We start from the raw sequence: 12,578 nt of genomic DNA, 5'->3' as shown, positions 1-12,578 counted from the left end.
ATTCTTCTCTGTAGATCCTCTCAAGCTCTGTCAGGTAGGATGGGGAGTGTTGCTGAACAACTATTTTCAGGTCTCTCCAGAGATGTTAGATCAGGTTCAAGTCCGGGCTCTGGCTGCTTGCAAAGACTTGCTTGCAAAGAGAATGGCAGATCTATAAGTCACATTTCTATGTGCATTTGGTTGGATCACCCAGAAAGTTGCATATTGCATCTTCAAAATAGCTTTGTGAAGACCCAAATTATCGATACCAAGCCCCACTATCAGCCTTGATGCATATTGAGTGATACCATATTTTCAATGTTCTTAAAATCTTCACTGGTTACAGTCTGTAGCTTTAATAATGATTTAACATTTACAGTAAGTGTAGCCCTATTGCTACTTGATGTGAGTGCACACAAACAAAATGCTTTAATTGAGAATCATCATGTTGTTTGTAATTTGAGGACAGGAAAAAACAGATGCTTATCTCTTTCTCTCTCTTTCTCCTAACAACCCTTGCCATCTTTTCACAAGCCCTGTGACTGTTTTCTGACTTCAAAAAAGGAGAGGAAAAAATACATGATGAGGCTCACATGATGGTGAGGCTGTGTGGAGGGAGGGAGACAGCGAGATAGACCTGGGAGACCGGAGAGTCAGGACAGGGAGGAGGGGAGGAGGGAGGGAGACAGAGAGATAGACCTGGGAGACCGGAGTGTCAGGACATGGAGGAGGGGAGGAGGGAGGGAGACAGAGAGATAGACCTGTGAGACCGGAGTGTCAGGACAGGGGATCTGAGAGGAGAGGAGAGGTTGAGAAGGGAGAAGGGGGAAGAGGGGAGGGCAAGAGGGATGAGGTCTGTGATTCTGAATGGACAGTTTCAGAATTCACAATGAGACTGTGTCCGAATGGCCGTTGCCTTTGTTCATAGGCTGCCACTGATACAGGAATATGGTATTTTAGACAGACACGCAGACACAGTCGTGCTTTACATGCACGTGCACACACACACACACACATACACCAAACAGGGCTGATTGGGAGGTAAATGGGATAGTATTTTGACGGAGTATGTGCATTTTATTCCAGAGGAGTCATTATTTATGCATTAGTGATGGGGATCTTTGCATCCATCACCTCCCCCCAGCTGACACCGCTTCTGGATTCATCATACACTACATTTACATTCCGCTGTTGTGGGGAAAAGTGTGTGTGTGTTTATCTCTGTATGTGTGTGTGTGTGTACTGTGGTGTGTGTGTGTGTCACAGGGAAAAAAATAACAGCAACATTGGCTGGAATGTTGCTGAATTATGAAAATTGACTTAAATGTTCTCTGCTGCTGAATTCTCTCCATAGGGGCACATCGAAATGAACAGGACTGTATACTAGTCACCCAGAGAGCACTGAGCAGGTTTTGAGTGTGGGATAATGGATGGAAACAGGGTTGTTTACAAACTGTAAATGCTGTTATAGTGCATATAAACAATTGTAATGTCATGCTGAGAAGGCGGACATTTAAAGGTGGAGTATTGACACTTTACCTACAATAGAACAGCCTGTTGTCTAGATTAGATTTTGCTGCACTGCAGTCTGTATACATATTGCTACATTCTGTTAAACAACATCCAGCAGGAGCAAATTAATAAGCAGTTGAGGGACATAACAGCCCAACATCATCTAACAAATTAAACACCATAGCAAAAACAAGTTAAGTTGAAATTTGGGCTTAAATCACAAAATTGGCACCCGAATGCGTGAGTTTTTACTTAAACCCCGTCCCCATACCGAACCAGGAGTCCAGAACAGCATCTTAAACCCCGTCCCCATACCGAACCAGGAGTCCAGAACAGCATCTTAAACCCCGTCCCCATACCGAACCAGGAGTCCAGAACAGCATCTTAAACCCCGTCCCCATACCGAACCAGGAGTCCAGAACAGCATCTTAAACCCCGTCCCCATACCGAACCAGGAGTCCAGAACAGCATCTTAAACCCCGTCCCCATACCGAACCAGGAGTCCAGAACAGCATCTTAAACCCCGTCCCCATACCGAACCAGGAGTCCAGAACAGCATCTTAAACCCCGTCCCCATACCGAACCAGGAGTCCAGAACAGCATCTTAAACCCCGTCCCCATACCGAACCAGGAGTCCAGAACAGCATCTTAAACCCCGTCCCCATACCGAACCAGGAGTCCAGAACATCATCTTAAACCCCGTCCCCATACCGAACCAGGAGTCCAGAACAGCATCTTAAACCCCGTCCCCATACCGAACCAGGAGTCCAGAACAGCATCTTAAACCCCGTCCCCATACCGAACCAGGAGTCCAGAACAGCATCTTAAACCCCGTCCCCATACCGAACCAGGAGTCCAGAACAGCATCTTAAACCCCGTCCCCATACCGAACCAGGAGTCCAGAACAGCATCTTAAACCCCGTCCCCATACCGAACCAGGAGTCCAGAACAGCATCTTAAACCCCGTCCCCATACCGAACCAGGAGTCCAGAACAGCATCTGCTGGGCGGCCTGACTGACAGAGTGAGAGAAAGAATGACAGAGCGAGATTAAAAAGGCAAATAAAGGCGGCTCTCCCTGGCCTTCCCCGGCTCTCCCCGGCTCTCCCCGGCTCCAAGAGCATCTAATCTTAGCAGATTCAGTCCCTACTGAACTCAGTCACTCACAATTAGGGGAGAAAAAGGGACAAGGCCCTAGCTGTATTGTCAGTTATAACCACTCCACACTGTTGGATACAGCTTTGATACTGTACATACTAGACCAGAATGCATTGGCCCCTAACTGTGTGTGTGTGTGTGTGTGTGTGCGTGCGTGCGTGCGTGCGTGCGTGCGTGCGTGCGTGCGTGCGTGCGTGCGTGCGTGCGTGCGTGCGTGCGTGCAAGTGTGTGTCTAACAGAAACATGTTCCCGAACTGTGTTTCAGTGTCATCTTTCTTGACAACCCCCCCCGAGGCCCAATGTCTAGCTAGTGGACAAACACAAGCACTGCACTGTATCATGCAGGAGAATACACACTAGTGAACGGACCCACCTTCTACTTGACAAAGTGCTGTGTACAACACAACACATATTTGAGCAACCTTGCCGTGGGGAGTCCACACTGCTCAGTTTACCTGAGGCCCCCTCATTCTCCTGCAGAGAGGCTCTCAGGGTGGAGTAGTACAATAACATGCTGTAGACAGCAACCTTTGAAGATAATGACAACTGGTGTGTGTGTGTGTGTGTGTGTGTGTGTGTGTGTGTGTGTTAGCATCATTAGCATCTTCAGATGATGACATGGTGAGCGAGTTAAATGTCTCTCTCTACAGTATGTCCTTCTGTGACAGTGAACCTGCATTACAAAGTAACAGTGTGTTCTCTTTATAATAACAGTTGGAGGCTATTCCTTCCAGAAATACATGGTGTTAACCCTGAGGTGTGCACATCCGTGACTCAGTATTTGGAATTTTCAGTGGAGTATTTCAACAAACAAAATGATTAATGCCTAGTAACAGTAACTTGTGGAGAACAAAACATGAAGAACACCTGCTCTTTCCATGACATAGACTGACCAGGTGAATCCAGGTGAAACCTATGATGCCTTATTCATGTCACTTGTTAAATCTTATGTTCCTAATGTCTGGTGTACTCAGTGTATATATAGAATACTGCCTTGGACATCTCTCTGGCTGTCTCTCTCTCTGTCGCGCATACATTATCAAATGAAATTGTATTTGTCAAATGTGCCGACACGTGTAGACCTTACTGTGAAATGCTTACTTACTGTACATGCCCTTAACCAACAATGCAGCTCAGGAAATAGAGTTAAGAAAATATTTGATAAATAAACTAAAGTAAAAATTAAAATTAAAAGTAACAATAAAATGGCATAACAATAACGAGGCTATATACAGGGGGTACCGGTACCGAGACAATGTGCGGGGATACAGGTTAGTCGAGGTAATTTGTAGGTAGAGGTAAAGTGACTATGCATAGATAATAAACAGCGAGTAGCAGTAGTGTAAAAACAAAGGGGGGGTGTCAATGTAAATAGTCCTGGTGGCCATTTAATTAATTGTTCAGCAGTCTTATGGCTTGAGGGTTAGAAGCTGTTAAGGAGCCTTTTGGATCTAGACTTGGCACTTGCCTTGCGGTAGCAGAGATAACAGTCTATGACTTGGGTGGCTGGAGTCTTTGACTATTTTTTGGGCCTTCCTCTGACACCGCCTAGTATAGAGGTCCTGGATGTCAGGAAGCTTGGCACCAGTGATGTACTGGGCCGTTCGCAATACCCTCTGTAGCACCTTACGGTCGGATGCCGAGCAGTTGACATACCAGGCGGTGATGCAACCGGTCAGGATGCTCTCTATGTTGCAGCTGTAGAACCTTTTGAGGATCTGGGGACCCATGCCAAATCTTTTCAGTCTCCTGAGGGGGAAAAGGTGTTGTCGTGCCCTCTGCACGACTGTCGACGAAGGTGTTCCTAATGTCTGGTGTACTCAGTGAATACTGCCTTGGACATATCTCTGGCTGTCTCTCTCTCTGTCTCTCGTACAGAAAGTTTTCCTAATGTCTGGTGTACTCAGTATATATATATAATACTGCCTTGGACATCTCTCTGGCTGTCTCTCTCTCTGTCTCTCGTACAGAAAGTTTTCCTAATGTCTGGTGTACTCAGTATATATATATAATACTGCCTTGGACATCTCTCTGGCTGTCTCTCGCTCTGTTTCTCGTACAGAAAGTGTTCCTAATGTCTGGTGTACTCAGTGAATACTGCCTTGGACATCTCTCTGGCTGTCTCTCGCTCTGTTTCTCGTACAGAAAGTTTTCCTAATGTCTGGTGTACTGGTGCATTTGTCATATTTTTCTATTCCCAGAGCACACATGGAACTCCTTTTTTATGTCTTGAAGTCAATGGAGCAATTGACCCTTTATTGAAAGTAAAAACAAATCTGATTTATGTTTTGATTGAATCAAAAGCAAACAGTACATTTTCAGATATTAACTCGGTCAAACATCTCCATGCAGAATCCCATTCAACACTTTTATCAAATGCTGCTTTGATTATATTATTTAGCACTCTGAGCTGAAAAGCAATTAGCATTTTCTTTTCTTTGTTTATGCCTTTAACGAAAACCCATAATTACAAATAATTACCCTCACAAAATGTGATGGCTTGGGGCCTCGAAAGAGTTGAGATGACGCAACAACGGTGGGATTAAATATTCATTTTGATTAGGACATAATTAGGACAGCCAGTGCTCTTGATGTTTGGTGGAGAAGAGGAGGAAGACTAGGAGCAAAGTAAGAAGTTGATGATGTTGAGGAGGAGGGATAATGGGGAGGAGGAGGAGTAGGAAGAGGAGGAAGAAGAGGAGGAGGAAGAACGAGAGGAGGAGGAGAAAGGCCCCCCAAAGGCCAATGCTTTTAAAATAAAAACGCCTCATCACATATACAAAGTCCTATCATTAAAACAACTAAGAGAGTTACAAATATGATTCTGCTCTCCATGTATTCTGACCCTGATTTAAATATATCGGTGGGAAACTGAGTGTTTGCGGTATTTTAAACATGATTTATTCATTTCATCTCAGAAAGCTGATGACCTCCAGTCAACATAATAGTCTGCTCTGCATCTCTCTCCTCAACGAGAATACACATTATTTTCAGGGCCATTTCAGCATAAAGTTCTGTCTTCCTTACAAGTCTCCTAAAAAACTGTTGATACTACGTCTTGTAAGATTACCTCCTAAAATCCTATTTCCTCAACACAGGCAACCACTGTTCTGTCTAGATTACAGCTGTCACAACACACTCCATGTCTCCAAGTCCTTGTTTGAGCTTCAGCTGAACTTGTGATTTAGAATATGTCTGGAGGCCTACTACAAGCCCAGGGCAGTTTAATGTAATAGGAGGTCCTCTCACTGTGAGATAACAGTATAAAATAGACAACCTTTACATTTCAGTTTGAACTCATCACAATCTTTCATCTAGACTGTCTGATTCACCATGGCTTGCAGACTGAACACTGTTCTATGATGACCTGTTATGGGTATACGGTTCTGCTTTCTACTGCTGGAGATTGTTTTCCCTATCTGCACCTGTCAGTCATGCCACCATTTTCCCATCTGCCAAAGCAAGGAGCTATCTATCATGACCTGGTAGGTAACATAGGCCCTTTTGTCCAATAACGTCTGTGAGAAGAGAGGACCCTCGTAATGTCACCTTAGGCCCACTCGTTCTGATGCAGGACACTGGTGATAATAACAGGAGTAGACAGGACACTGGTGATATCAGGAGTAGACAGGACACTGGTGATATCAGGAGAGGACATGACACTGGTCATATCAGTGTGGTCTGTTCCTTGTCATTGATGTCCAACTTGTTCCAACTACAGTGCTTCCAACTTCAAAATGTATGAAATTCTTATCTAAGTAACAACATTGCCAAATATACTCCTAAACAAATGCAGTAAAATGTTTAATATATGTATTTTATAAATCAGATTTCCCCTCCCATTCTCTGTGCTGTTCTTGCATCACTAGGTCTCTCCTCCCTATTTGATTGTTCAGAGGACACATCGGGGGTAATTGATCATCTCCACATCTCCAGAAGCAGAACTCCCTTGGCGGGTGAGAAGGGGAGAAAGAGGGAACGAGCCACCTCATTGTCAGGAAGAGAGGAGAGCATGGCGATAAGGCAATAAGGCGAAGTGCTGATAAGGGGCTTTTCATCCTCATTTCCACTGTCAATCTGATTGTATGAGTCTCTGTGTCACTGTTCAGAAACACAGCAAGCAGGAAGTCAATGGTGACAAACGAGGATGGCTGAACTCTCATCTGTTACGCAGAGTAGGTAGAATTGAGAGGAGAGAGGGAGGATAGAGAGAGAGGAGAGAGAGAGAGGGAGGAGGAGAGAGAGAGGAAGGAGGAGAGCGAGAGGAAGGAGGAGGAGAGAGAGGAAGGAGGAGGGGAGGGGGTAGAGTTTCAACTTCGTCAGCAGGTTCCTTTAACAGAAGACTGGCACTGCTTTGTGCCATCACGGCGATGGCAGGCCAGGAGCCCGAAGGAGAATAGTACAAGGATTGTACCGTCTTCTTAATGTGTGTTAAATTTTCAATATGCTGTGTCTTCACCTTATGGGGAGGTGAGACAGAGTGCAGTGTGTAACATGAATTAAACATGTACGTACCGGTAGCTTTGACCATCCACTGAAGGATATGAGTAATAGTGTAAATTTACACTGAAAACACAGGCTACTTGTCTTCTTAGAAGGGAAGAGAGAAAAGACAAGTGAACATGTGTTGAGGATTCCAAAGACACGTGAACATGTGTTGAGGATTCCAAAGACAGTGAACATGTGTTGAGGATTCCAAAGACAGTGAACATGTGTTGAGGATTCCAAAGACAAGTGAACATGTGTTGAGGATTCCAAAGACAAGTGAACATGTGTTGAGGATTCCAAAGACAGTGAACATGTGTTGAGGATTCCAAAGACAAGTGAACATGTGTTGAGGATTCCAAAGACAGTGAACATGTGTTGAGGATTCCAAAGACAGTGAACATGTGTTGAGGATTCCAAAGACAAGTGAACATGTGTTGAGGATTCCAAAGACAGTGAACATGTGTTGAGGATTCCAAAGACAGTGAACATGTGTTGAGGATTCCAAAGACAAGTGAACATGTGTTGAGGATTCCAAAGACACGTGAACATGTGTTGAGGATTCCAAAGACAAGTGAACATGTGTTGAGGATTCCAAAGACAAGTGAACATGTGTTGAGGATTCCAAAGACAAGTGAATTTAAAGAAAATAAACTATGAGCTCAAATTTAGCTGTTGAGGTTTGGCATTTGCTACTTGCATATAGGACATACACACTAGGTTGACAGAGTCCATTTCAGTGTTGAAGAAAAAGAGCTGAATGTTCGATATCCCAAAATGCAACCTACAGGGCTTTTTAGTGTAAATCACTCTGGATAAGTGTCTGCTAAATGACTAAAATGTACATGTAAATTGTAGTTTCTAAAAAAAGACAGGAATATAAAAGCAGACGTAGGTTGATAGAGCGTGTGAATGCTTCAGTATGACACCTGTCTCTTTCATGGAGAAAGGGCGGGCGGGCGGGCGGGCGGGCGGGCGGGCGGGCGGGCGGGCGGGCGGGCGGGCGGGCAGGCAGGCAGGCAGGCAGGCAGGCAGGCAGCGGTGGAATTGAAGGATGTGGGTAGTGGGTATCGACATATTGATTGCAAGGGCCTTGTGGTGATGGAAATGCTCTGCATTCTCTAAATTGTATGGACTAAAGAGTAATCTACCAATTTAAAGTGTGTGTTAGTGTGTATGTGCGTGCGTGCGCTGTAAAAAAGGGCATGACTGATAATAACCGCATGGTATTTGAGTTGAAATATGGAGCGATCAGAGGTGTTTATCCCAGTCAAAGCTATGGGGGCCTCTGATCGCAGAGAGCTGTGATAGAAAGCTCACTACAGTTCAAAATTCAAATGCAAAAAGCCTGCCCTGGACTAGGATATCTTAAATAGAATCTCATGCTCAAATATTCACCGTCTTTCTAGAGTGAGTGGTTCAACCTTTCAATGTAAATTCAATAGCTATTCAATTGATGCCATGATTTACATGAATTCATCAGGGTTGGGGATGGATTACAAAAAAATGGTAACTTTAATCCGTTACGTTACCAGCAAAAATATTGTAATCGGATTACAGATACTTTTGAATAACTAGATGATTACTCCGAGTATTACTTTTAAATTCAGAATGGATGTTTGCGAAAACAAATCTTTGACACTTCTCTGTTTTCTTCAAATCAGCATTGAAAAAGGATCACGTTTTTTCTTTTTGGTCAACGTGAGCGAGTCTGACCATAATTCAGAGGCAACTATGATGACACATCAAATGTGTTTGATGGATCGCGGGAAAAGAGCAGGAATAGTCTTTTGTAGGCTACAGTCCGAGCTATGTCTTCCAATGGTGCGACTGCTGTCGGCATGCAAATAAATGCTTGGAGGTAAGGATGACGATGTCACTTATTATTGATATCTACATAGCGCATTGATGTGAATCACACTGCTGCACTCTCATTTAGCTATTTGCGCCTTATGGATTGTGGTTGTTCTGGATGCCTGTTCACAAATCTAAATGTGTATTTGAACCCAATAATGGTTGAATTCAAGAAGTTTAAGCTGCCTATCAATCATTGTTTTTGAAACCGCTGGACAGCCAGTGAAAAATGTGCTCTTGCAACAGCTGCATAGTGAGGATCCCAGCCTATGGATTAAAAGTGGGGCTTTTATTGCTCAATCTAATTCATGCTCATAAACTCATAAGAAAAATAAATCTATAAGCCTAATGCACATATGCTCAAACTCTTTTTTTGATAAATTTATAGGGCAATCTGTAGTTGCTACATACGTTTTTGGACTTATAAAATATATATTCATTGATTCTTGAAGAATGTAACTAATACATGCCACATGAGCTTAGTTCAACTGTCATACTCCATGAGAACCCAAAATAGAAGCTTGTTTTACTCCAATGTTTGGAAACATTGTAAATGTAAACAAACACTGAATAGCCTAAAAACATGGTTAAAACAATCATTTTGATATCATGGATGGTCAGTCCTTGCATCCATAGCTCTGTCTATTAATCTGAGAGCGGTTACATTTCTCCAGGCCCATCCCTCAGCTTTTTACCAAAACAGCGGATTTTCCCTTTAAACAGCTGTATATTATCAAGATATCAAAGTGTCACAAAAAAAGGTAAACAATAGGCCTACAGCAAATGCAGCATATGGCATTAATTTTTCACATGTAAATAACACTTTTTAGTACTGCTCAAGGCATGCCATTCCATGAGCTCAGCATTTATTTTTCAACTTGAATCATGTCCTCCATGACAACAAAATCATAAACAACAGAGTTGGGCTGCCTAATAAGTCCTTAGTTTTGGGGTTATGCTCAGGTTAAACAATTTGGCTAATCTGTACTTCCATATTTCCAAGTCCTATTCTTGAAGATCAAGGTGTTTAACATTTATTGGAATGACTGGAATTCTGATAGACTTTGGTTTTTAATGTAAACATATCATGTAATCATATTATTATAGTATTATATGTAGTAGAAAGCGATGGGTTAGAAGAAACTCATAAAGTAAAACTTAACATCCATATATGGCCAGCTATGTAAACTTTAACATTGATTTATTGTTACAGCTCTCGTTGGTGGTAGGAAGAGTGGACCAAAGCGCAGTGTGGAAAGTGTTCATGATTCTTTTATTTCAAAAAACACTCAAACAAAATAACAAACGTGAAAACGAAAGTGCACAGTTCTGTCAGGCAGAAAACACGAAACAGAAAACGAGATCCCACAAAACCCAAAAGGAAAATGACAACTTATGTATGATCCCCAATCAGAGACAACGATAGACAGCTGCCTCTGATTGGGAAACAAACACACACGGCAAAAAACAAAGAAATAGAAAACATAGACTTTTCCCACCCGAGTCACAACCTGACCTAACCAAACATAGAGAATAATAGGGATCTCTAAGGTCAGGGCGTGACATTTATCCTGCAATAGATGTCGTTCAATTGGTAACATACATTTTCTAACATGTCTTCTTCTAACGCCTCTTAAGGGGAAAGTGATCTAAATGTAACGGAATGTAATCAGATTACGTTACTGAGTTTAGGTAATCCAAAAGTTATGTTACTGATTACAATTTTGGACAGGTAACTAGTAACTTTATCAAATTACATTTAGAAAATAACCTACCCAACCATGTTGCATTGGTGTCATAAGTGAGAACTCAAACTCCAGGAATGGAGTTCACTTTGATCAGGATTCATTTAGTCCATTAGATTCCATTTTGTTACGTTACAGCCTTATACTAAAATTGATTAAATATTATATAAGATATAAGAAAAGAAAATGTTGAAAAAGTCAAGGGGTCTGAATACTTTTCTAATGCAGTGTATCTGTCATGTTTCTAAATGTTTGGTCATTCTACCCTCTCTGACATTGTTTCTAATGCAGTGTATCTGTCATGTTTCTAAATGTTTGGTCATTCTACCCTCTCTGACATTGTTTCTAATGCAGTGTATCTGTCATGTTTCTAAATGTTTGGTCATTCTACCCTCTCTGACATTGTTTCTAATGCAGTGTATCTGTCATGTTTCTAAATGTTTGGTCATTCTACCCTCTCTGACATTGTTTCTAATGCAGTGTATCTGTCATGTTTCTAAATGTTTGGTCATTCTACCCTCTTTGACATTGTTTCTAATGCAGTGTATCTGTCATGTTTCTAAATGTTTGGTCATTCTACCCTCTCTGACATTGTTTCTAATGCAGTGTATCTGTCATGTTTCTAAATGTTTGGTCATTCTACCCTCTCTTTGACATTGTTTCTAATCCTAATCAGTTACAGATAATTTTCTGAAACATTGATACAGCTTCTGTCACATTAACCTTTACAAAAGACCAAAATATGTACTCTATGGGCCGGTTTCTGAGACTAAAAAGCATAGTTACAGTGGGGCAAAAAAGTATTTAGTCAGCCACCAATTGTGCAAGTTCTCCCAGTTAAAAAGATGAAAGAGGCCTGTAATTTTCATCATAGGTACACTTCAACTATGACAGACAAAATGAGAAAAAAAAATCCAGAAAATCACATTGTAGGATTTTTAATGAATTTATTTGCAAATTATGGTGGAAAATAAGTATTTGGTCACCTACAAACAAGCAAGATTTCTGGCTCTCACAGACCTGTAACTTCTTCTTTAAGAGGCTCCTCTGTCCTCCACTCGTTACCTGTATTAATGACACCTGTTTGAACTTGTTATCAGTATAAAAGACACCTGTCCACAACCTCAAACAGTCGCACTCCAAACTCCACTATGGCCAAGACCAAAGAGCTGTCAAAGGACACCAGAAACAAAATTGTAGACCTGCATCAGGCTGGGAAGACTGAATCTGCAATAGGTAAGCAGCTTGGTTTGAAGAAATCAACTGTGGGAGCAATTATTAGGAAATGGAAGACATACAAGACCACTGATAATCTCCCTCGATCTGGGGCTCCACGCAAGATCTCACCCCGTGGGGTCAAAATGATCACAAGAACGGTGAGCAAAAATCCCAGAACCACACGGGGGGACCTAGTGAATGACCTGCAGAGAGCTGGGACCAAAGTAACAAAGCCTACCATCAGTAACACACTACGCCGTGCAGTGCATCTCCTCCTCATGGACTGCACCAGATTTGGCAGTTCTTGCTGTGAGATGTTACCCCACTCTTCCACCAAGGCACCTGCAAGTTCCCAGACATTTTTGGAGGGAATGGCCCTAGCCCTCACCCTCCAATCCAACAGGTCCCAGACGTGCTCAATGGGATTGAGATCCTGGCTCTTCGCTGGCCATGGCAGAACACTGACATTCCTGTCTTGCAGGAAATCAGACATACTGCTCGTTCTGTGCTGGGTGGCATTGTCATGCTGGAGGGTCATGTCAGGATGAGCCTGCAGGAAGGGTACCACATGAGGGAGGAGGATGTCTTCCCTGTAATGCACAGCGTTGAGATTGCCTGCAATGACAAC

Source organism: Salvelinus namaycush, chromosome 24 (assembly GCF_016432855.1).
Source record: "Salvelinus namaycush isolate Seneca chromosome 24, SaNama_1.0, whole genome shotgun sequence".
Lineage (NCBI taxonomy): Eukaryota > Metazoa > Chordata > Actinopteri > Salmoniformes > Salmonidae > Salvelinus > Salvelinus namaycush.
This window is presented reverse-complemented; position numbering follows the sequence as displayed.